The sequence below is a fragment of the Ovis canadensis genome, chromosome 2 (genome assembly GCF_042477335.2).
Source record: "Ovis canadensis isolate MfBH-ARS-UI-01 breed Bighorn chromosome 2, ARS-UI_OviCan_v2, whole genome shotgun sequence".
Classification (NCBI taxonomy): Eukaryota; Metazoa; Chordata; class Mammalia; order Artiodactyla; family Bovidae; genus Ovis; species Ovis canadensis.
In genome coordinates, this window is record NC_091246.1 from 71,318,574 (window position 1) to 71,345,415 (window position 26,842).

The 26,842-nt window shown below is 41.8% G+C and overlaps 1 long non-coding RNA gene across 3 annotated transcripts in view; it reads right to left on the reverse strand.

The window, feature by feature from the left end:
- The window catches only part of LOC138433573 (uncharacterized), a 315,433-nt gene that overhangs the window by 74,366 nt on the left and 214,225 nt on the right, over window positions 1-26,842 (reverse strand). For all 3 annotated transcript variants that reach the window (XR_011254360.1, XR_011254362.1, XR_011254361.1), the window contains 2 exons: window positions 25,599-25,753; window positions 23,272-23,363 (listed from right to left, as the gene is read on the reverse strand). This is a non-coding gene — a long non-coding RNA (uncharacterized lncRNA). The remainder of the gene's footprint in view (window positions 1-23,271; window positions 23,364-25,598; window positions 25,754-26,842) is intronic.

Sequence of the window (26,842 nt, forward strand, 5' to 3'; positions counted from 1 at the left end):
ATCTGAAAAGACCCTGATGCTGGGAAAGATTGAAGGTGGGAGGAGAAGGGGATGATGGAGGATAAGATGGTTGGATGGCATCACCGACTCAATGGACATGAGTTTGAGTAAACTCTGGGAGTTGGTGATGGACAGGGAGGCCTAGAGTGCTGCAGTCCATGGGGTTGCAAAGAGTTGGACACAACTGAGTGACTAAACTGATCACTCTGGTACCAAAACCAGACAAAGACAACACAAAGAAAGAAAACTACTGACCAAAATCACTGATGAACATAGTTGCAAAAATCCTCAAAAAATTTTCGCAAATAGAATTCAGCAACACATCAAAAAGCTCATACACCATGATTAAGTTCAATTTATTCCAGGAATGTGAGGATTCTTCAATATATGCAAATCAATCAATGTGATACACTGTATCAGCAAATTAAAAGATAAAAACCATATGATAATCTCAATAGATGCAGGAAAAGCCTTTGACAAAATTCAGCACTCATTTATGATTAAAACTCTACAAAAAATGGGCATAGAAGGAACCTACATCAACATAGTAAAGGCCATATACAATAAGCCTACAGCAAACATTACTCTCAATGGTGAGAAACTGAAAACATTCCCCCTAAGATCAGGAACAAGACAAGAGTGTCCACTCTCACCACTATTATTCAACATAGTGCTGGAAGTCCTAGCTACAGCAATCAGAGAAGAAAATGAAATAAAAGGAATCCAGATCAGAAAAGAAGTAGTAAAGCTCTCACTGTTTGCAGATGACATGATACTCTACATAGAAAACCCTAAAGATAGTATCAGAAAATTACTAGAGTTAATCAGTGAATTTAGCAAAGTTGCAGGATATAAAATCAATACACAGAAATCACTTGCATTTCTATATACTAACAATGAAAAAGCAGAAGGAGAAATTAAGGAATCAATCCCATTCACCACTGCAACAAAAAAGAATTAAATAACGAGGAATAAACTTACCCAAGGAAACAAAAGAACTACACACAGAAAATTATAAGATGCTGATGAAAGAAATCAAAGATGACATAAACAGATGGAGAGATAGTCCATGTTCCTGGGTAGGAAGAATCAATATTGTGAAAATGGCTATACTACCAAACACAATCTACAGATTCAGTGCAATCCCTATCAAATTACCAATGGCATTTTTCATAGAACTAGAACAAAAAATTTCACAATTCGCATGAAAACACAAAGACCCCAAATAGCCAAAGCAGCCCTGAGAAAGAAGAATGGAGCTGGAGGAATCAACCTTCCTGACTTCAGGTTATACTACAAAGCTGCAATCATCAAGACAGTATGGTACTGGCACAAAAACAGAAATATAGACCAATGGAATAAGATAGAAAGCCCAGAAATAAACCCATGCACCTATGGGTACCTTATTTTTGGCAAAGGAGGCAAGAATATACAATGCAGCAAAGACAGCTTCTTCAATAAATGGTGCTGGGAAAACTGGACAGCTACATGTAAGAGAATCAAATTAGAACACTTCCTAGCCCCATACACAAAGATGAACTCAAAATGGATTAAAGACATAAATATAAGACCAGAAACTGTAAAACTCTTAGAGGAAAGCATAGGCAGAATACTCGATGACATAAGTCAAAGCAAGATCCCCTATGAGCCACCTACTAGAGTAGTGGAAATAAAAACAAAAGTAAACAAGTGGGACCTGATTAAACTTAAAAGCTTTTGCACAGCAAAGGAAACTATAAGCAAGGTGAAAAGACAACTCTCAGAATGGGAGAAAATACTAGCAAATGAAACAAGTGACAAAGGATTAATTTCCAAAATATACAAGCAGCTCATACAACTCAATACCAGAAAAACAAACAACCCACTCAAAAAGTGGGAAAAAGACTTGAACAGATATTTCTCCAAAGAAGACATACAGATGGCTAATAAACACATGAAAAGATGCTCAACATCACTCATGATTAGAGAAATGCAAATCAAAACTACAATGAGATATCACCTCACACTGGTCAGAATGGCCATCATCAAAAAGTCTATAAACCATAAATGTTGGAGAGGGTGTGGAGAAAAGGGAACGCTCTTTTGGTGGGAGTGTAAATTGATACAGCCACTATGGAAGATGGTATGGAGAGTTCTTAAAACACTAGGACTAAAACCATCATATGATCCAGCAATCCCACTCCTAGGCATATACCCTGAGGAAACCAAAATTGAAAAAGACACATGGATCCCATTGTTCACTGCAGCACTATTTACAATACCTAGAACATGGAAGCCACCTAGATGCCCATAGAAAGATGAATGGATAAAGAAGTTGTGGCATATATACACAATGGAATATTATTACTCAGCCATTAAAAGGAACATACGTGACTTCTGATGAGGTGGATGAACCTAGAACCTATAATACACAGTGAAATCAGTCAGAAAGAGAAAGAGGAAGATAAATGTCATATTCTAATGCATATATAAGAAATCTAAAAAAATGGTACTTAAGAACTTATTTACAGGATAGCAGTGGAGAAACAGACATAGAGAATAGGATTCTGGACATGAGGAGAGGGTGAGATGTATGGGAAGTGTAACATGGAAACTCATATTACCATATGTAAAATAGACAGCCAATGGGAATTTGCTGTATGGCTCAGGAAACTCAAACAGGGACTCTGTATCAATCTAGAGGGGTGGGATTGGGCAGGAGATGAGAGGGAGGTGCAAAAGGGAGGGGATATATGTATACTTACGCTGATCATGTTGAGGTTTGACAGAAAAAAACAAAATTCTGTAAAGCAATTATTATTCAATAAAAAATAGATTAAAAAATTTTTTAATCTCTCAAATTTGCTTTTTGTCTAACATCATTCTTATAGTCTAAAATAAATATAAAATAAACAGCAAGTAATAAGTCATTAGCAAATAAACAAAGTGAGAAATGCACATTAAAGTGATTTATAACATAATGTACATTTATTTAAGAATGTATTCCAATATCAAACGGCACAGTTCAACAATGCAAAACCGCAATTACTTTTGCACCAACCCAATATAAACCAAGAGTAGGAAACTCAGCTGTAGGAAAGGAGCCTATAGAATTTACAGCAGTGGGTGCAAAGCAATTTAGGACTAATTAAATGTAAGAGAGTTCCAGAAAAACATCTATTTCTCCTTTACTGACTATGTCAAAGCCTTTGACTGTGTGGATCACAATAAACTGTGGAAAATTCTGAGAGAGATAGGAATACCAGACCGCCTGACCTGCCTCTCGAGAAACCTATATGCAGGTCAGGAAGCAACAGTTAGAACTGGACATGGAACAACAGACTGGTTCCAAATAGGAAAAGGAGTACGTCAAGGCTGTATATTGTCACCCTGCTTATTTAACTTTTATGCAGAGTACATCATGAGAAACATTGGGCTGGAAGAAGCACAAGCTAGAATCAAGATTGCTGGGAGAAATATCAATAACCTCAGATATGACACCACTCTTATGACAGAAAGTGAAGAGGAACTAAAAAGCCTCTTGATGAAAGTGAAAGTGGAGAGTGAAAAAGCTGGCTTAAAGCTCAACGTTCAGAAAATGAAGATCATGGCATCTGGTCCCATCACTCCATGGGAAATAGATGGGGAAACAGTGGAAACAGTGTCAGACTTTATTTTTCTGGGCTCCAAAATCACTGCAGATGGTGACTGCAGCCATGAAATTAAAAGATGCTTGCTCTTTGGAAGAAAAGTTATGACCAACCTAGATAGCATATTCTAAAGCAGAGACATTACTTTGCCAACTAAGGTCCATCTAGTCAAGGCTATGGCTTTTCCAGTGGTCATGCATGGATGTGAGAGTTGGACTGTGATGAAAGCTGAGCGCTGAAGAATTGATTCTTTTGAACTGTGGTGTTGGAGAAGACTCCTGAGAGTCCCTTGGACTGCAAGGAGATCCAACCAGTCCATTCTGAAGGAGTTCAGCCCTGGGATTTCTTTGGAAGGAATGATGCGAAAGCTGAAATTCCAGTACTTTGGCCACCTCATGCGAAGAGTTGACTCATTGGAAAAGACTCTGATGCTGGGAGGGACTGGGGGCAGGAGGAGAAGGGGACGACAGAGGATGAGATGGCTGGATGGCATCACGGACTCGATGGACGCGAGTCTGAGTGAACTCCGGGAGTTGGTGATGGACAGGGAGGCTTGGCGTGCTGCGATTCATGGGGTCGCAAAGAGTCGGACACGACTGAGCGACTGAACTGAACTGAAATGTATTGTAAGGCTTCCCCATGTGGCACAGTGGTAAAGAATTTGGCTGCTGATGCAGGTTTAATCCCTGGGTCAGGAAGATGCCCTGGAGTGGAAAATGGCAACCCATTCCAGTATTCTTGCCTGGGAAATCCCATGGACAGAAGAGCCTGGTGGGCTATAGCCCATGGGAGTCACAAAGAGTAGGACACAGCTGAGCATACATGAACGCATTTGATCTATGCTTAAAACTGATACACTTTCAATTTTACCACATTTTAGTGGCCCAAACAAGGCACAAGCCTAGATTCAAGGTGTGGAGAAATAGTCTCCAGCTACTAATGGAATGAATCACAAAGTCACATACATGATATAGGAGAGGAAATCACTACAGCTGTTTTGGCATCAATCTTCCATACCTCCCTTTTTCAGGCTCTTAAAACCTGAATTAACAAGCAGAGGTCACTTGATAATTACATAATTAAATCTGACTGCATAGTGTTCAGGCGTTATTTCAATCAAGCTCAAAAGAACTTGATCAGTTGCCCCAAATCCAGAATGTATCAGAACACCAGACTGCCCTTCTCCCTCTCCTGCCCCACCCACACCCCTCAAACGTCTATCTGGAGATTACCTCTCAGACTGGACTCTTTCTGCGGATGCCTGCCATTAAGCCCTCCCATTCTGCACTGCTTCTCGCTGGTTTCACTCTTCTGGTGACACCTGCTTCCATATAATGGATTTATTTTCTATAGTCTCTATAATAATTACTATGTTAGGTGTTTAGTCAATAAAAATTTAAATCTGCTCAAGTTGATGCAGGGAAAGAGAGAGGAAAACATCCTCTCTTCATCTGCCACCTCTTCCTCAGGGGTATCAGTACAACAGCACTCTGAAATCTGGAAGAAGAATCATTTCCTTTTTGCTTTCATTAGCTATTGCTATAATAACTGGGAATCTCTGGCCCTGTTGGTTCATAATTCAGTGGAAGAGCCCAAATGTCTGTGGACCACAGGTTTCCTGTAACAGCAGGAACGATTCCTCAGCTCTTTCAGAACTGAAACCTAGATATTGTGCAGAAATTCAAGGAGCCCAAACCCTGTTAGAGTAAATTAGCATTTAGGTATCTGACACGCTTTGGAATGAGTCTTTCCATACAAATCCGTTTTCTAGGCCGCTATTCCATTACACAGTGCCCTTCTTAGGAAAGCCCGAGGGAGAAATTTCTCTCTGATCTCAGGATGGGAAATAGCTGGGCTGCTTCTTAGTACTTGAGTGGTTTTGTGGTGGCTGTTACTACAGTTAATGAGCATTGTGAGGGCATCTCCTTAGTGTGGTGCCGAATCTGAGACCCATCTCTAATAAATCTATAGGACTTCAGGTGTGAATTTTGGATATTAACCCCACACCTAAATTTGCCTTATCTTTCCTATAAACTCGCCATTCCACTTCCCTCATTGAATTACTTTTATGGTTTTTTTTTGTCCTATTTGAGATACTTATATAAGCAGATTAAATGCTCTTCAGAGCTTCAGAGAATAAATAAGAAAACAATAAGTGCCGGTTTCTCAAGAAATGTATATGATTTTAGACACTTTTAACAATTCAATTGTATCTATTTTGCTAGATCTCTTCTTTTCCCATTTCAGACACTCTGGCTAAGTTAATCGTACTTCTCCAAGGTTCATTATTATCTTTGGCTTCAAAAGACTGCTCATACTGTTTTTCTTTTTCTGCCTATATCCTACTGCTATCCCTTACCTGTCCCAAGGCAACCATTTCAATGTGCTCTATGCATGTCCTTTTGTTAGTATGTGTCCTTATAAAGCACAGTTTTGTATATGTGGATCTTAATGGTGTATAAATATTATTGTTGTAAAAGTCAATCTCCTTCTTTTTTCATCCAGCACTATGTTTTTAAGGTTCATATATTTTCTCTGGGTACATCTAGTCTGTTACTTCTCTCTGCTGAATAGCACAAACAAAACACTTCCTGCCTCTTATTCCCCAAAACTGCCTCCAATCCCCTATTGCCACAAAAACACTGTGAAGACAGTGCTTACACATGGGGTGAATGCTTTTGAGAAACAAAAGTGTGCTGGTCATAAGTCCACCAGGACAGCACATGCACACACTATAACTGTCCCAGACAAGCTAACACGCCTTGCCACCTTACTCCTACAGGACCTTCATAAACTCTGTAAGAAGTCGTCCTTGACATGGACCCAGGAGCGGATTTGCTGGGTCAAGAAGTATACCTCGACCTAATTTGCTATCACCATCAGAGTCCTCTGCAGAATTTCTACACCAGTTCATAGTCCCATTAGCAGTGCATAAGGGTTCCTACAGTCCCACATCCCTGCCAACGCTTGGCATTATCCTAAATTTCCCAGTCTAGTACAAGAAAACTGATGTCTCCATTTATCTTTCATTTTTCTGTCAACTAACGAGTTTGAATGGGCTTCCTTGGTGGCTCAGTAGTAAAGAACCCACCTGCAATGCAGGAGATGCAAGAGATGTGGGTTCAATCCCTGGGTCAGAAGGATCCCCTGGAAGAGAAAATGGCAACCCACACCAGGATTCTTGCTGGGACAATCCCATGGACAGAGGAGCCTGGCAGACTACAATCTGTGGGGTCTCAAAGAGTCAGACACAACTGAGCAACTAAACAATGAGTTTGACCATTTCTTAATATTCTTAGCTTTTGTATTTTTTTTCTTTCTGTGAATTTTGACTCGCACATATTTATTTGCCCATTTTCCCGTGATGTATCTTTTTTGTTGATTTGCAACAGATAGAAACTTTTCTAAAGTGAGCACACATTTCTTTGTCTCGTAGCACATAACTAGCACTGCTATCCTTTCTGGCAGAACTAGAGTCACACAATGACAAGGATAAGTAACAGTGCAGGGATCATAAGATGCTATAGAATCTAGTTATATGGGTACAAACCAATCGTTATGGACTGAATCAAGTTCCCCAAATGCATATGTTGAAGCCCCTAACCTCCAGTGTGACTGTATTTGGAGAGGTAGCCTTTAAGAAGGTTCAGTTCAGTTCAGTTCAGTCGCTCAGTCATACCTGACTCTTTGTGACCCCATGGACTGCAGCACGCCAGGCTTCCCTGTCCATCACCAACTCCCCGTAGCTTGCTCAAACTCATGTCCATTGAGTCGGTGATGCCATCCAACCATCTCATCCTCTGTCGTCTCCTTCTCCTCTCACCTTCAATCATTCCCAGAATCAGAGTCTTTTCCAATGAGTCAGTTCTTTGCAGCAAGTGGCCAAAGTATTGGAGTTTCAGCTTTAGCATCAGTCCTTCCAATGAATATTCAAGACTGATTTCCTTTAGTATGGACTGGTTGGATCTCCAAGATACATGAGGTCATAAATGTGGGGGTCCTACTCCAGTGTGGCTTGTGACCCTGTAAGACTAGAAAGAGACACCAAGCAGGAAGGGTACACACAGAAAAGGTCAGGTGATGATACAGCAAGAAGGTAGTCATTTGCACACCAAGGCAAGAGGCTGCAGGAGAAATCAAACCTGACGACACCTTGATCTCAGACTTCTAGCTTTCAGAACTGCAATAGAATAAATTTCTGTTATCTAAGCTACCCCGTCTGTGGGATTTTGTTATGGCAGCCCTCACAGACAAACATGCCAATCAGCATGTAGGAAACACCTTTAGATTGAGTCATTTGCATCTAATGACTTTCTCTTATGATGCCCAGCTGTGTGATATACCAGACAGTGTAACCTGGCTGTCTTTCCAGAACATTATTTACTGAGTCAACTGAAAAAGTAGTCATATTCCAGATAATTTCTTCAGACTCTAGAAATTTTTTCCTACTTGCAGGTATCAATGTCATCTGTCTTAGCAGCATCTTCCAAAGCAGCACAAACAATAGATTGTGGATCCTGCCAGCTGACTGTCTACTCTCTTATATAACTCACCTTGCTTACTCAAGGGTTTGAGGGAGGATTATTTCATCATTTAAGAGTACAAATAGAATTTCAGTAGAAGGGGTTTGCTTAAAAACCTATCAATTCTTTATCCTCCAAGGAAAATAACCCTTCAGAAGACATAGTGCCAAAAAAAGGATGGATTTCACATAACACCAATCAAATTGGCAATGGTTGTGTAGAGTATCATGTTGAGAAAAATGCAAAGGTAAGTATAAACTCAGTAGATAAAAGTGCCATGATGGCTGGATAAGCAGGGTCTGCCACAGCCCCGGGTGTCAGGTGGGGTAGGCCGTAGGTTTGTCATCTCTGTCTGTGTAGACCTTCACTTCATTTTCAATGTTCGTGTGCTTAGTTGCTCAGTCGTGTCCAACTCTTTGTGAGCCCATGAGCTGTAGCCCAGCAGGCTCCTCCATCCGTGGGGATTCTCCAGGCAAGAATATTGGAATGGGTTGCCATGCCCTCCTCCAGGTGATCTCCCCAACCCAGGGATGGAACCCAGGGCTCCTGCACTGCAGGCAGATTCTTTACCATCTGAGTCACCAGGGAAGCCCTTTAAATGCTTGGCTATGGAAAAAAAAAAAGATTTCTGATGAAGACATCCTTCAAAATTTCATCTTGAATATTACGAATCTGATAATTCAGTATATTATTTACAAGATGAAGAAAACCAGGGACTTCTCTGGATGGCCCAGTTGTTCAGAATCTACCTTGCAATGCAGGGGATGTGGGTTCAATCCCTGGTTGGGAACTAAGATCCTCCATGCTGCAGAGAAACTAAGCCCGTGTGTCACAACTACTGAAGCCCACACACTCCACAGCCCACACGCCACAACTAAGATACAACACAACCAACTAAATAAACAAATACATGTTTAAACAATGAAGAAAACCACTTTGGGATATCATCTCTCAACTCATGTTCTTTTCTGGAAAATATTTGGTTAATAGCAGAGTCAATAACAATGGCAGCCTTGAGCCACTTTATATCTATTAACTCAATTAAACTACACAGAATCCCCATTTTACAACTAAGGCCATTGAGGCCCAAAGAGGTGAAGCAACTTTTCAAAAGTCTTGGAGCTATTGAGTGGGGATTCAAACCCAGAAGTCTGATCACTTTTAAATATTAGGTAATTTCAATCCCTCACAAAAGATGGTAAACACCTTAATAGGAATTAATGCTATTTTTCACAATGAGCTGACAATAAACAAGGCTTCTTATCTCTAGGTGAACTCATGGTACTAATGTAAAAACTAAAAAGTATGGAACTAATTAGGAAAAAATGTTGTTTATCCACCCATGTGTGTCTAGAGTGTTTGTGATGTGCCATGTCCTATGGTGAGCTTTATATAGATCATCCCATTTAATCCTCTAAACCATCCTATGAAGTGGTTATCCCCACTTTACAGATGAGGAAATGAAGGCAAAGGCGTGAAATGACTTGCTTCCAAATCACACAACTGACAAATGATGAAGCTGGGATCCCTGTCTATGTTGTCTGACTTCAGGAGCTCAGCCTCAAAACCACTTTTAACCCAGAATCCCAAATTTACAGTTTTCCTAGGTGGGCCTCCAGGTTAGATACAGGTAAAAATCTTAAGCTCATTTAAATTTCTTACCTCTTTGGGCACTTGGAAATACCAAAACTTACTGTGTGACGCTTGGAGTGCTTTATAAAAATTAATCAGTACGTCATCTCTAGGAAACTGTTCAGGATATAGACTGTGTTCAGAAATCAGGCATTTCTCCTCCCAGAAAAGTCAATGCATTCTTTTTCAGCTACATAGTTTCTTTTTAAAAACAAAACAAAACAAAACTTATTCTCCAGTATGATATCCTCTGATTCACCAAGGTGCTCAACATTTGTGTTATTCTTAAAATCTTTTGCTTCCATAATTTACAGTGGCCCAAAGATACTAGAAGGATCTATACTTTACCCAACTGGGGAAAGTCTGTCATGGGTCCTATAGGATGGTTTCAGGGACAATGCTAATTATTTTGCTGCTTGTGTGTATCTTATCGGCAATGTGTATAATCTCAAACATCGTGGTCAGATCCTCCAAATCTGTAGGAAATTGACTACAAATCTGTAGGCAAGTTGCCATCATAAACTCTACTAGAAATTATTTATAAACTCTAATTTAACACCATGTTTCAGCCTTCTGCAGAGCTGACTTCTATCTTGCTGGACTGTTCCCTATCAGACTTCAAATCTCCAAGTCACTAGACCTTCTGGAGAACACCCCTGAATTTCTAATGCATGCCCTGTGACTCCACAGTTCATAGAACTGGTCCAACTTTTCACTGAATGATGTCCTCCACCACCACCACTGGAGAGCTGACTTCCGGTCCTCTAGAGCAGCGCACTCCCTTAAACTCCAGATGCTTACAAGAGTTTCTCTTTTCCCCACTGCGGTATTGCTTTATCATTCTCTCTCCCTCTCTTCGCCGCTGTATGTCTTTTCACTGTTAGTACCATGTCTGGTGCTTATAACCTTCAATGCCACTCTGCTTTCTCTACCCTCCCACTCACAGAGTTTCACTTTATCTTTTGACTTCTATCTTCTCCGCACAGATTGCTTCTCTCATGCTCCCTGGCTTTGGGCCGAGCTGAGAATCCCCTGGAGCTGCTCTCTTTCAGTTTGGCCCTACTGAGTGGCTTCCCCTCGCACTCCCCACTTAGAGAAACTCCCTGGAATTACCTGGCAAAGTTGTTTATGTGTGTGTGTGTGTGTTTCTGGGGAGACACACTGTGGCAGACCCTATGGACTACTACACAATCCACAATTCCCCATGCCCTTGACCTCCTTTGTCAAAGAGGCTGAAAAGGTCAAATTTTCGATTTCTCAACTTTCTCATTTGACCAAGAAGGAAAACATGCCTTTCTGAACAAACAACAAAGCCTCACTAGGAGAAAGTCACTTACCCTTGTTCTTTCCCATTATTCCTGCCTAGAATGTGGATGTAAAGGTTAGATGTGCAGCAGCCATCTTGCAAATGTGAGGCTGCAAGCCAGAAGGCAAAGGCCTGCATGGAAGACAGAAGGGTAGAAAGTTGGACAGCATTTTAGTCCCTGATGGCATCCTTGAGCCATCATCCCAGCTCTGAATTGTCTCCTCCAGACTCATATATGTTACGAATTATATACACACATACAATTTTTAAAAGGAGAGATAGAAGTATAAATAGGAATTCTGAAATTTTCTTCATGATAGATTATCTTGCATGTACCTGAGAGGCAAGCATCCCATATTGGAGACCTCTGCTAAATAACCAAGGCACTACTATATTAACGGAAATCAGTAAAACTTAAAACAGCAGTAATGAAAGAAAGAAAGACTCTTCACAAACCCATGGACTGTAGCCCACCAGGCTCCTCTATCTATGAAATTCTCCAGGCAAGAATACCAGAGTGGGTAATCATTTCCTTCTCCAGCGGAACTTCCTGACCCAGGGATCGAACCCGGGTCTCCTGCATTACAGGCAGATTCTTTACCATATGAGCCACTAGGGAAGCCCATTATATTAACAGAAATCAGTAAAAGTTAAAACAGCAGTCATGAGGAAGGAGGAAAGATACCCAGAGAAGTGTATTACAAGACAGGGTAACACTGTGAGGTCATTTGTGTTTTGTATATAAATGACTACAAGGAACTTACGTAGAAGGTTAATTAACAGCAATTGCTTTAAACTATTGTGCATTCATAGTTTTTAGCAGTGACCATGTACTAATTTGCAATAAAGGGCAAAAAGGAAACATAAATGTTATTTTAAATACCCTGATAGTTTAAGACAGACCTTCTCCACTTTACAAAAACACTTCAAGCTGCCCTTGTCGTGGCGCTGAGCATCCCCCTGCCCTGCACAGACACGCTCCACCATGAGCCCCCGCCTGTGATGACAGCCAGGCAGGTGGAGGTGAGGGCCCCAGGTGAGATGATGGCTCAGGTCCAGTGGCCTCCAGCCTGCTCTGGGGTGGGGAGGTGATCAGAGTGGAGAAATGAAGGCCCTGTGGGCTGTCGCCCTTGGTGACCAGACCACCCTCTCATGTACCAGTCATTTACGCCTTGCCTCACTCTGCTTATCACAAAATTGCCCTAATTCCCATCCCTGCCACAGAATGATGCGTTTTTATCCTTGGAACACCGTCTTGTACACTTCTACCTCTTCAGAGCTGGAGAAGTACAAGTTCTAAAAAGCTGAGGCTATGTCCAAGGTCAAACAAGAGATTTCAGCAGCAGAGTGGGCACCAGAAGTCACTCAGTCATTAGCGGTCACCATACAGAACCCTCTTTGCAGCCGGGGCGTTGTCATCTTTCTTACCTGTACAAAAGCCCTACAAGATAGGTGCTGTCATCTCCATTTTAAAGCTGACGAAACTAAGGCTCAGACAGATCATGTGATTGTCCAGGGATAAAACACAAGCAGAACCAAGAGGTGAACCCAGCCCTGTCTGGCTTCCAAATATGGGCTGTTTCCACCATTTCAGCTGACTGCACATATTGCTTATCTGATCTGTTACAGATGTGCCCACAAAGCAGTTTACAACCATCCCTCTATAGGTGTCCTTAGCTATTGGAGTCTCAGGAAATCCATTTCGGTGCCACCTCCCCCTCTCCCTTGGTATAGGAAATGCTTCCTGAAAGCCTGCTCTCTCTGCAGCTGGTGATATTTGATTTGATTAACACCCTGGGACCTATCACCAGACTTAAAGATGATGCTTAATTAATTGCTTACGTTAAAGAGCTGGCACTTTCAGCATTTGGTTCACACTTCCAGCCTCAATCATGTTTTCGTTTCAGCAATAATATTTACATGATTAGCAAATAGTCAATTCATACTCTGGTGTGGACCTAAGCTGTGTGTGGGGCTTCCCAAAGCAGATGTCCTTGACAGGTGTAAAGAAATCTGCCTTTTTTTTTTTTCTAACAGCAAAAACCATGAACAAGATCTTTTGCTTGTTTCCCAATGAAAAATTGTGTCTGGATCAACAAATATTCATGGAGCACTGACCTAGCCTATGTGTCAGTCAACATTTGCAGGGCCCCATGGGGGCTAACAAGCAGTGCACTAAGAAGTCACATTAGATTTAATTCTGTTTTTGCTTTCCTTTTTTCTGTTCCAAGACCTAGATGCTTAGATTAGGAAAAGACATGAAGTTTCAGAGGCATTCACTAAGTTCTCCCAGAATACTATCATTCAAAAGGAAGAAATACATGGCCTACATGATATTATGATTAAGTGAGTTTGTGATGTTAAATGACCCCAGGATGCAAACAGAGGTAAAACTGGAAAGGGGTGATATGCCACAAGATTATCCTATGAATAATTTTAATCAAGAACCTAGATAATGATACAGAAAAGCAAGATTATATCTTCTGATAGTTGGATGTTGGAAGGAATAAGACATCATTTTGGATGACAAAGTCCTTAACAGACTGGACAATGGGTTGACTTCTAACACCGTGAAATTTTGCAGAAACAAACGCCATGGAATTACCAGAATCAGCACTGTATAAGGAAAGCAAGGCTTTGAGAGGCACCATCAACCACAAGCTTCACAGGAGGCAACAGTGTAATGTATGACTCATGCGTCACTAATGCGTCCGCTTGACTGCAGGTGTCAGGAACCAAGATGGAGGACAGTGAAAGCTCTGCTCTCATTTTCACTCCCCAGCCCACCCTTAGGTAGTGCATTCAGCTGTAAGCAGGTTGACCACGTATGATAATATCCTAGTCAGGACAGTTTTCAGAATAAAAGGGTTTGCAGGTGATAAATGGGTCTGGAAAATGACTCTTGGGCAAACTGGGACCCACCTAGTTATAAGGGATATGGACAGATTGGAGGGGATTCAGAGGAGAAACTGGAGGAGAGGAAGGTCTCAAGAGAAGAGATTATGGTATATCTTTGAAGAGAAATGTTTAGCCTGAGGAAGAGCCAAGTGAGGTTTATATGTAAGCTACTCTGAGATATTCAAGGGGCAGCAAATGAAAGAGGTGTGGGACTTGTGGATTATGGTCTTGAGGGATTCTACTGTGAGGCATCAACTATAGAGAAAATGATTGCTTCTCAGGGGTATTTGAACCCAAGAGGAGGGAATGAACAACTGCCTTATTACAGAAACATTTTGGAAGCCTACCTAGGTCCATCCATCAGTTTCTGTTCATGTGCCTAGTTAGTTCTCCAGACAAGTTGCAGTGAAATAGGAATCATTCCTTTTTAGTGAAATCCAGCTTCTTTTCTTTTAAAATATGGTTATAGTTTAAATGTATGGTGGCTCTTCTCTCTTTTTTCAAAGAAAGCTTCTTTTAAGGAAATTAGACATACAAGGTCTGTGATTCCCTGGACTCCTCTCTATAATTTTATATATGCTTTTTTCAAAATATTATTTAAATAATTTTCTTAGATATTCTTCTTTGTAAAGACCAACACAAACACCATATTACACTGAATCTAAGACATCACTAAGGGTTTAGAGGGAACATACCGCAACATAACAGAAGCTATTTATGACAAACCCGCAGCCAATGTAACACTCAAGAGTAAAAAGCTGAAAGCCTTCCCATTAAAATCTGAAAAAAGACAAGGACACTCATGCTCACAATTTCTATTAAACATGGTATTGGAAGTCCTTTGGACTTCAAGGAGATCCAACCAGTCCATTCTGAAGGAGATCAGCCCTGGGATTTCTTTGGAAGGAATGATGCTAAAGCTGAAACTCCAATACTTTGGCCACCTCATGCGAAGAGTTGATTCATTGGAAAAGACTCTGATGCTGGCAGGGATTGGGGGCAGGAGGAGAAGGGAACGACAGAGTATGAGATGGCTGGATGGCATCACTGACTCGATGGATGTGAGTCTGAGTGAACTCTGGGAGTTGGTGATGGACAGGGAGGCCTGGTGTGCTGCAATTCATAGGGTCACAAAGATGGACATGACTGAGGGACTGAACTGAACTGAACTGGAAGTCCTAGCAATAGCAATCAACAAAAAAAAAGTATCCAAATTGGAAGGGAAGAGGTAAAATTGTCATTATATGCAGATGCTGCTGCTGCTGCTGCTAAGTCGCCTCAGTCATGTCCGACTCTGTGCGACCCCATAGATGGCAGCCCATCAGGCTCCCCCATCCCTGGGATTCTCCAGGCAAGAACACTGGAGTGGGTTGCCATTTCTTTCTCCAATATGCAGATGACATGGTACTATATACAGAAAAACCTAAAGACTCCACACAAAAACTACTAGAACCGATAAATGAATTCAGCAAGTAGTAGGATACAAGATTAACATACAGAAATTGGCTGCATTTCTTTATACTAACAATGAAATATCAGAAAGGGAATGTGAAAAACACGATACCTTTTAAAATTGCATTTCAAAAAATAAAATATTTAGGAAAATCTGAAAAGGAGATGAAAGACTTATATGCTGAGAACTATAGAACATTAATAAAGGAACAAGAAGATGCAAAGAAATGGAAAGATATCCCGTGCTCTTGGATTGGAAGATTTCACATTGTTAAAATGGCTATACTACCCAAGGCAATCTACAGATTTAATGTGATCCCTATCAAACTACCCATGACATTTTTCACAGAACTACACCAAGTAACCCTAAAATGTATATGTAATCATAAAAGACCCCCAAATTGCCACTCCTGAGGGGGAAAAAAGAAACAGGCGGCTTAACTCTCTTAGACTTCAGACAATACTACAAAGCTGCAATAATCAAAACAGCATGATATTGACACAAAAACAGACCTATGAATCAACAGAACAGAAAGGCCAGAAATAAACCCACACTCCTACGATCAATTAATCTTTAACAAAGGAGGTAAGAATATACCATGGAAAAAAGACAATCTCTTCAACAAGTGGTGTTGGGAAAGTTGGACAGCAACATGTAAATCAATGAAGTTAGAACACACCTGCACATCATACACAAAGATAAACTCAAAATGGCTTAAAGACTCAAATATAAGACACGGTGCTGTAAAACTCCTAGAAGAGAATACAGGCAAGACATTCTGACAAAAATCACACCAATGTTTTCTTATGTCAGTCTCAAGGCAAAAATAAACAAAAGCAAAAACAAGCAAATGGGTATTAATCAAATGCACAAGCCTTTGAACAGCAAAGGAAAGCATAAATAAAAAGAAAAGAAAACCTACAGCCTGGGAGAAAATATTTGAAAATGATGCAACCAGAGTGGTTTAATTTTGAAAATACACAAATAGCTCACACAACTCAATAACAGACAAAAAAAATAAATCCAATCAAAAAAGTGGGCTGAAGACCTAAGTAGACACTTCTCCAAAGAAGACATACAGATGACCAACATGCACGTATAGAGATGATCAACATCACTGATAGAGAAATGCAAGTCAAAACTACAATGAGGTATCACCTCATACCAGTCAGAATGGTCATCATCCAAAAAAATCTATAAATAATAAATACTGGAGAGAGTATAGAGAAAAGGGAACCCTTCTACGGTATTGGTGAGGATGTAAATTGGAGTAGCCACTATGGAAAACACTATGGAGATTCCTCAAAAAACTAAAAACAGAGTTGCCCTATGATCTAAAAACCCCACTCCTGAGTATATAACTAGACAAAACTATTTAATATAATTCAAAAAGATACATACATGCCTATGTCCATAGCAGCACTATTTACAATAGCAAGGACTTGGAAACAACCTAAATGTACATCAAGAGATGAATGGATAAAGAAGATGTGGTTCATATATACAACAGAATACTATTCAGCCATAAAAAATAATGCATGCATGCATGCTCAGTCATGTCTGACTCTTTGTGACCCTATGGACTGGGGATCTCCAGGCTCCTCTGTCCATGGGATTTCCCAGGCAAGAATACTGGAGTGAGTTGCCATTTCCTGCTCCAGGGGATCTTCCTAACCCAGGGATCAGGCAGATGGATTCTTTTACCACTGAGTCCCACGGGAAGCCCCTTAAAAATAATTAAATAATGCCATTTGCAACAACATGGATGGACCTAGAGATACGACGCTAAGTGAAGTAAGTTAGAAAGATAAATGCCATATGATATTACTTATATGCAGAACTTAAAATAGGACACAAACTTATCTATAAAACAGACTCACAGACATAGAGAAGAGACTTGTGGTTGCCAAAGGTAAGGGTAAGTGAGGAAAGGATGAAGAGGGAGTTTGAGATCAGCAGATGCAAACTATTATATATGGGATGGATAAACACAAGGCTCTACTGCATAGCACTGGGAACTATATTCAATATCACATGATAAACCATAATGAAAAGAATATGAAAAAGAATGTGTGTATGTTTATATATATATGTATAAAAAGTAACTTCACTGTACAGCAGAAAATAATACATTGTAAATCAACTATATTTGAATAAAGTAAGTTCTGATGAAAAGACACCATTGATTATAAAATGCATCACTATTATATAACATTAGAGAGAGAAAAAAAATGCTACCAATTAACTATACCCCAAATTTTTTCATATTTCAATTCCCACTTCCCTAGGTCAACTCAAAATTGTCAATTTGTTCCCATTTTCACGTGATATTAGTATCTTTGTCATCAAGAACATTGAGAATGCAGTATTTCTTATAAAAGCAAGAACATTGAGAATGCAGTATTTCTTATAAAAGCATTCCACTATTATCTCTGGAATTTTCTCCCAAGCAACTAACACTTGATCTGAAGGTTTTGATGTTCCTGCTTTTTTGACCTAACCAGCAAACAACAAGAGTAAGTTTTAAAACAACTAGGGGGTCGCCGGAAAATGGCGGCGGGAATGGCAGGGAGCGATACCTCGCCTCCCGGCCTGCCTGACGGGGCCTGCAGGCCCGAGCCTCGCGTCCCGCCAGGCCCTGGGGCCTAGTGGGCCCGCGAGGAGGAAGTCCTTGGGGGGAGGCCGGAGGGAAACCCTGAGGGAACAAGTGCAGAACAGGATAATCGCTTCAGCAACAAACAGAAGAAGCTACTGAAGCAGCTGAAATTCGCAGAATGCCTAGAAAAAAAGGTGGACATGAGCAAAGTAAATTTGGAGGTTATAAAGCCTTGGATAACAAAACGAGTAACGGAAATCCTTGGGTTTGAAGATGATGTTGTGATTGAGTTTATATTCAACCAGCTGGAAGTGAAGAATCCAGATTCGAAAATGATGCAAATCAACCTGACCGGGTTTTTGAATGGAAAAAATGCTAGAGAATTTATGGGAGAACTGTGGCCCCTACTCTTAAGTGCACAAGAAAACATCGCTGGAATCCCTTCTGCTTTCCTAGAACTGAAGAAGGAAGAAATAAAACAGAGACAGACTGAACAAGAAAAGTTGGCATCTATGAAACAGCAAGATGGAGACAAGGATAAGAGGGATAAGGAAGAAAAAGAAAGCAGCAGAGAAAAAAGGGAGTGGTCTCGAAGCCCAAGAAGACGCAAGTCCAGATCTCCTTCCCCTAGAAGACGATCTTCCCCTGTCAGGAGAGAGAGAAAGCGCAGTCATTCTCGGTCTCCCCGTCACAGAACCAAAAGCCGGAGTCCTTCCCCTGCTCCAGAGAAGAAGGAAAAAACTCCAGAGCTCCCAGAGCCCTCAGTGAAAGTAAAAGAAGCTTCAGTACAAGAGGCCACTTCTACTAGTGACATCCTGAAAGTTCCCAAGACTGAACCAATACTAGAGCCTAAAGAACCTTCTCCAGAGAAAAACTCCAAAAAGGAAAAGGAAAAGACCCGACCAAGATCTCCGTCACGTTCAAAGTCAAGATCCCGGACACGTTCTCGCTCTCCTTCTCATACTAGACCAAGAAGGCGCCATAGATCTCGATCAAGATCTTACTCACCTAGAAGGCGGCCAAGCCCAAGAAGACGGCCATCTCCTCGAAGAAGGACCCCACCGAGACGAATGCCTCCTCCACCAAGGCATAGAAGGAGTAGATCTCCAGTGAGACGAAGAAGGCGTTCGTCGGCATCCTTGTCTGGGAGTAGTTCATCATCTTCTTCGTCTCGTTCCCGGTCCCCGCCAAAGAAGCCTCCGAAGAGGACATCCAGCCCTCCTCGAAAAGCTCGTAGGTTATCTCCTTCAGCAAGTCCTCCGAGGCGAAGGCATAGGCCATCACCTCCAGCTACTCCGCCGCCAAAAACTCGTCATTCCCCAACACCCCAGCAGTCAAACCGTACAAGGAAAAGTCGTGTTTCTGTCTCTCCAGGGAGAACTTCAGGTAAAGTGACAAAACATAAAGGTACTGAGAAAAGAGAATCCCCTTCACCAGCACCGAAGCCTCGGAAAGTAGAGTTATCTAAATCGCAAGATAAAGGTGGCAAAATGGCTGCAGCAGATTCTGTGCAGCAGAGGCGCCAGTATAGACGACAGAACCAGCAGTCTTCGTCTGATTCTGGCTCCTCCTCTTCCTCAGAAGATGAACGACCCAAAAGGTCCCATGTGAAGAATGGTGAGGTAGGCAGGCGACGGAGACATTCCCCTTCCCGGAGTGCCTCTCCATCACCTCGAAAGCGCCAGAAGGAGGCTTCCCCTCGGATGCAGATGGGAAAGCGATGGCAATCGCCAATGACTAAAAGTGGTAGACGGAGGAGAAGTCCCTCCCCACCGCCCACCAGAAGGCGACGTTCTCCTTCTCCTGCTCCTCCGCCTCGTCGACGCAGGTCTCCCACACCACCACCACGACGAAGGACTCCGTCTCCTCCTCCACGTCGTCGCTCACCTTCCCCAAGAAGATACTCTCCTCCAATACAGAGGAGATACTCTCCTTCTCCACCTCCAAAGAGAAGAACAGCTTCGCCCCCTCCCCCTCCTAAACGAAGGGCATCACCATCTCCACCACCAAAGCGTCGGGTCTCCCATTCACCACCTCCCAAACAAAGAAGCCCCCCAGTCACCAAGAGACGTTCGCCTTCATTGTCATCAAAGCATAGGAAAGGGTCTTCCCCAAGCCGATCTGCCCGGGAGGCCCGGTCACCGCAGCCAAACAAACGGCATTCGCCCTCACCACGGCCTCGCGCTCCTCAGACCTCAAGTCCTCCACCTGTTCGAAGAGGAGCATCATCGTCACCCCAAAGAAGGCAGTCCCCATCTCCAAGTTCTAGGCCCATTAGGAGAGTCTCCAGGACTCCGGAACCCAAAAAGATAAAAAAAGCTGCCTCACCAAGCCCTCAGTCGGTAAGAAGGGTCTCATCTTCCCGATCTGTCTCGGGATCTCCTGAGCCAGCAGCTAAAAAGCCCCCAGCACCTCTGTCACCTGTCCAGTCTCAGTCACCCTCCACCAACTGGTCACCAGCGGTACCGGTTAAAAAGGCTAAAAGCCCAACACCAAGCCCATCACCGGCAAGGAATTCAGACCCAGAAGGAGGTGGAAAGAAAAAGAAGAAAAAGAAGGACAAGAAACACAAAAAGGATAAGAAGCACAAGAAGCACAAAAAACACAAGAAGGAGAAGGCTGTAGCAGCCGCTGCTGCGGCTGCTGTAACCCCTGCAGCTGTAGCTGCTCCCACAACCACATCAGCACAGGAAGAACCAGAGGCAGAGCCAGAGCCTAAGAAGGAGACTGAAAGTGAGGCTGAAGATAACCTTGATGACTTAGAAAAGCACCTGCGTGAAAAGGCCCTGAGATCAATGCGGAAGGCTCAAGTGTCCCCACAGTCCTAGGTGGAAATGTTTGTTAGGATGTAAATTTTATTTGGTTTGTACGCAATTCAATTTCAAAATTGCTAAAATGTGTTTGAGCTTTAGACTATAACATTTGTTGTAATAATTGCTAGGTTGAAGTTCACCATGTAAAAAAAAGGGCATGGATTTACATTGCAAAAGGTGTCCACAGTGTATTAGTGACATTCTTTCATTGACAGCTGACATAAATTCATTTAGAGTGAAATATTTTAAGCCAAAAAAGAAAAATCCCCTTTTTAAAAAAGGGGGTTTAAATATTGTTGGCATTCTTATGGTTCCTTTAAGTACCCCTGGCTATTCCCAGAGGTTTTTCTTTCTACTTTTTCTTTCCTTTTTCCTTTTTCTCATTTGAGTCTTAGCACCCATTTAAGTTATGATGCTTTCAACCTTGATGGTTTGCAAGCTTGCCCAGAAATAAGACCACTGTTGAACTACCACACAAGTATAAATGAATATTTTAATGCCACGATCTTTCCTGTTGCCTGTGGAGTCTCTGCTGAAATGAATCAGGATTTGAGCTCTAAGATGAGACAGAAAATGAAAGCATGTTGTTTGCCAGGACACTGTGGGTTTATATAGACGTGTAACAAGTTGATTTGGAACACTGGAATTTCATTCTCTTCTCTTTTTTTGTAAAGGCAATTAATTAGCCCCAGGAAGGATCCTTCAGTTACATAAAATTTTGTTTCATGAAATGTCATGGCTCCATTCATAATTTTGTCTTGTTCCAGTCGGTATATACAACTTTCAGAGCTCTTGTATTTGGAAAGCTGGAAGGGCCCAGACTTTGAAATAGTGTCTTGTTTTCACTGTTTTTGTTTTGTTTTTGTTTCTGTTTTTTTTTTTTTTTTACTAAAGCTATATAAAGCTTGTGGATTAAACAGAATAAATTTCTAAATTAAAAAAAAAATAAATAAAACAACTAGGATTTTATTCTTTGTTCAAATAGTCCTTAAGTTATTTGCTGACTGAAACAATGAGGAAGTGCTGTCTAGTTATGCCACCAAGAATAACAACAAAATTTGCTCTGCGTAGGCAATGACAGCTCCATCCCAGCTGGAACCCGGCCAACAGATGCCTGGGATGTTAAAATGTGACATATGGAGGCTTGGGATAACACACAGTAATTCCACCTCCCTGTCTACTTTTTCCTAGGTTATGCCCTTTGCCCACTAATCCCCTACCTGCTTTCATTATTGGCCATGATAACCTCTGCCAGCTCTTGCTCCTGCAGCTGAGAGTCTCTTCAAGTACTCTCCTGGGTTGTCCTTATTTCTATTTTATGCCCAAGTTCATCTACTTTGGAAGTATTCCCCATCTTCTCATTTTAGTTAGTTTTCCATTATATGCCAATCAACTGATAGAACACAAAGCAAAAATGAAAAGGTCAGGCCAGATTTTGCATCTCAAAAGAAGACACACTTCATCTCTCCCTGTTTTTATTGAGCAGCACTATAAAGCTTTAAAGACATAGCTCTTAGGTCTTGCTGTGAAGTGAAATACTTTGTAGAGATTTTTAGACTGTCGATTCCAGTGGGGTATCCCAAGACCTACCACTGATTCTTGGGGTTGGGAGTGGAATTCGGGGGTGGAGGGAGGGGAAGGAGGCACTTGTATTTTCAACAGAGCTCCAGAGTAATGTGGTGCATCATCTAGGTTGGAAATTTGAAGAGGACATTAGGCATTTTCACTTTCTCATGTATACAAGGGTAATTCTTTCAGCAAACACCAACACAAATTTGAAACCAAGAGCTCTCACTCTAAGTGTTCAGTAAAAACCAATTCATATGGGCAGGCTAGTTTTATTCATTTGAACCATAATATTTGTACCAACCTATATTCAACATGCTTAAACTAAGGGGTATGAAGGGCTTTGTGATGACTGGGGAAGTGCATGGTGGGAGCACATCTGGAAACAGAGGATGAGATTTCCTTTTTCCAGTCTTGCAACAATCTCCAGTGCTGACTGATGCCACAGGGAAGGAGATCTTGTCCTCCACTCTAGCTACAGCTTTCCAGGGCCATTTCAGGAGCAAGATGATCTGGGCATAATTCTGGTTCCCTGATTTGAGGACAGTCTGTCTTCTGAGAGTGGAAGACTGAACTTGTGTGGGCCTACATTCAGGAAATACACAAATCCCTGCACCAAAGGGCCCAGGGAATGGTTTTTAGGGCTTCAGGGGAGTCCCATTGGGAGACATTCTCTTCCAATCATCTCCATTTTTAGCAAAGGTTCTACTGAATTTTAGGTAAGTGTGAAGATCCCCCATCTTGTGTGGATAAAAGTAGGTAAGCAGTGATTCTACAGTTGACTCCATGGCCTTTTTGGCCCAGAGAACTCAGAATGCAGTTTCCACACTAAAACCCAGATTGCCTCTCACTCACCTCTTGGATCCAGGGAACTCTTGCTCATTAACAAGAGTCTGAGAGTCACTGTCTCCTCTGAATTTCTTTTCCTTTTGGGCCCATATCAGAGGCTACAAGCAAGAACACAGAGAAACAAATCATTGCAAGCCAGTGCTGATGGCTGCAATAAATATTGACACTGTACTTTTTCTCTTACTTCTTTGTACTGAACACATACTCTGTGCCTGGCCCTTTATCTACATCATCTCATTTACTCCTCACCACAACCTGTGAAACAGGTTTCAGTGGCCCCTAGTTGACTACACAGCAGCGAGAAGATGCAGGGTAAGCACCACCCATAGGGCCAGGCAATAAGGGCCAAATCCAGGAGTGAATCTCAGATCTGATTCCAGAGTTGAAGGTCTCTCACACATCGTTTGTATGTGAAAGGCAGTGAGGAAAACATAGATTGATGGAGGGAAGGAAGGATGGCTAGATAGATAGATACAAAAGTAATACTACGTAAACCCATATAGATATATACATATAATGGAACACATATTATAGAAAATAGGTTGTGTTAAATGGGTATACTCCAAACGATTCTTTAAAATGTTTTGTATGTTAGAAGAAAAAAATCTGAAATCAAGTATTGGGGAAAAAGAAGAGAGTAAGGGAATCAAAGACACAACCAATGAAATCTTCCTTCAAGGATCTGTTTCATGTTTCACTATTTGTTCTAGAATCTTAAACTCAGTTTAGCTTAACAAATAAGTATTGAGGCTTTACTATGTACCAGGCACCAAAACACCTGCCAGTCTAGGATGCTGAATTCATGGGAGGTGCTATTAGGACAGAAGACAGAACAATTCTGGGGTTCATAGCCAGCAGCTGACCCTAACTTAACCCACAATACAAGGCTGACTTTGATAAAGAGGGGTAATGAATAGGGGAAGTGCTATAAGAACATAAAGATAGATAAAATAATAACTGAGAAGTCTGGGAAAGATGCCTGGGAACAGATTAAATGTGAATTGTGTCTTGGAAAACAAGAAAGATGTCAAAAGGTCTGAACTATTTTTACTCACAACACTTTCAACCCCAAACACATGGGTTTTTTCCCCTGACACCAGCCAGTCCTCTGATACCACTGGGGTGTCCTACAACGGATTCAATTCTGACACTATCTCCTGGAGGTAGAGTCAGATCCCACAAGGTAAGGGCTCAGTCCCTCCAAGAATGTCCCCAGTTTCGATGCCAACAGAAGGCTGTGAGTCCTTTGTTATACTTTGGGGGCACTTTTGAGCGCAGAGGACTCCATGTAACAGCTGTGTGCAGTGTGCACTCCACTCCTTGAGGCAGCCTCAGGCTCTCTGCAAGTTAGACACTGCTTAGCCATTTCTCTCCTGGGGTTTTGCAGTCTCCTTAGAAAGTCATGACAACCCAAGCTATCTGGGGCTTCTGTACTTACCACCTTTCCCTCTGAGGAGCAGGGTCAAAGCCTTTTTTTTGGAAGAGAGAGGGGCCAGCAGCTTCTAAGACCCTTCTCTGCTCCCATCTCCTCTCCCACCCACTTTCCTCCTCCTCACCTCCCACCGACATCTAAGAGCTCTTCCCCCTCCACTAAATCTAGCCCTCTCCTCACCTCCTACCAGCACACCTGGAAGACTGCATGTTCTCTCTGAAGCAAGATGCTGTGGTCCAAATTATCTTATACTTTCTAGGCCAAGTGCCATTAGAGTCTTGACTTTTGAAAATCAAAAGCTTTTTTCCTCCCAGTTCTTTGGTGAATCTCCTTTTCTCTCTGATACAATAAAGATGCTCGAATAAGGTTGATGGGAAAGGTTAAGGCAACAGGAGCCGCCAGAAGGGTGCAGAGGGGTAAGTCGGTTCCTATGTTAAAAATATCACCCTGCCAGTGTTCTCACCACCCTTTAAAGCTGGTTCATCCCTTCAGCAAAGGGCACAGTGCACTCTGCATCCTCCTTCATAATCATAACTCCTCCCTGTTCTTGTGTCTCTGAAGAATTTAAGTTCCAGGTGACCTGATCTAGACCAGGCTGCAGATGGAATCCCAAGGGAAGCCCAATCCCTAAAAATGATGCATCTCACACCTTAGAGTTACTTGTAACTCTCTGGAGGTTTTCTCAAGAAATTCAGTAGATGGATTCCCAAACTGCTCATCACCAAAGTGTATAATAGTTTTGAAATAGAACCATTTGTTTATGTGAGTTGTATGGCTGGTACGCCTGCCATACAGTCTTTGAAAAATTCTGACACAAGATCCTTGAGTTAGGGCAATATACTTTGTGAGTTTTCTGTGCAGGTCATCACCACAGAGAATTAAATATTTCTCATGGTCCCACCTGACCACACACAGTTGGTCTCATGCCCTGTTTGTGAAGACATCTGCTCCTTCTCACCCCTGGTGGCATGCCTTTGGCTACACACTGGAGTCCTTTCTTTGGTTTCAATTACCCTCTCTGGTTCATATGACAGTCCTCTGTATCAATCATGGGGCCTGAAAGAGAAACAACTTGTCAGTTAAATCAGTCAAAAAATGCAGATGTCTGAGAAAAATATCAACTTGATGCTTTCCTTCACCAACTACTCACCCTAAGTAAGGACCTAGGAAGTTCTACTTCTGAAACCTAACTACATATTAGAGAAACCCCTCAGTTCAAGTCAATAAATACCCACAGGGCCTTTTTCCACCATAAACCCACACAGATAAAGTCAGATATGCCTCTTCCCACAAAGCAGAAACAGATTTTCCTTGTCATAAATTAAAATCCTCCCTTATGGCCATGGATTTATCAGCAGACTTGCTTATAATGGTCACCTTATGAATGACAGCTGGGAACAATAAATCATTCCTGTTACAAAGGCTGCTTGATATGGTTCAAAATGGCAGAATCTCTGCTAGAATGAACCTTCTCTGGACCCATAAAAATCCTTCTAGGGAAAAAGTGGAGGGGAGCAGCGGTTGCAGCAGGGTGGACACACACTTCCAGGATCTGAAGGGAAACATTCATCAGCTTGTGGCTTCACCACCTTACATCTACTCCTCAACAACACCCAGAAGAGGTGTTGACCTCAAATATGCTGAGTTTTTTCACCCACTCAGAGCTGAACATTAACTATTGATATTCAACCAAACTTTTATTAGTGAAAAACAAGCCTAAGATCATCCGGGGAGTCTGTGTGTGCTGATACTGTACTCCTTCTGTTCCTCCTTTCCAGCAGGAACGGAGGAAGATTTTTACTTCAAAAACACAAATTTAAGGGACTTTCCTGGTGGTCCAGTGGTTAAAACTCATGCTTACTCTGCATGGGGTGCAGGTTTGAATCAATCACTGGTCAGGGAACTAAGATCTCACATGCCCATATGACCAAAAAAACAAATTTAATACATATGACCAATAATGCTATACAATATGAATAAAACATTGATTGGGTTTTGCAATCCTGAAAGCAGTAAATTGCCAACAGCTCAAGCACTGATCACTTAAACAAGATCCTGAAATACATTTATTTAATTTGGTGTATTATCAATCACTTCTACTGTCTTCTTGGCACTGGGCAAAAATGCACAGGCAATTTCTCTCCC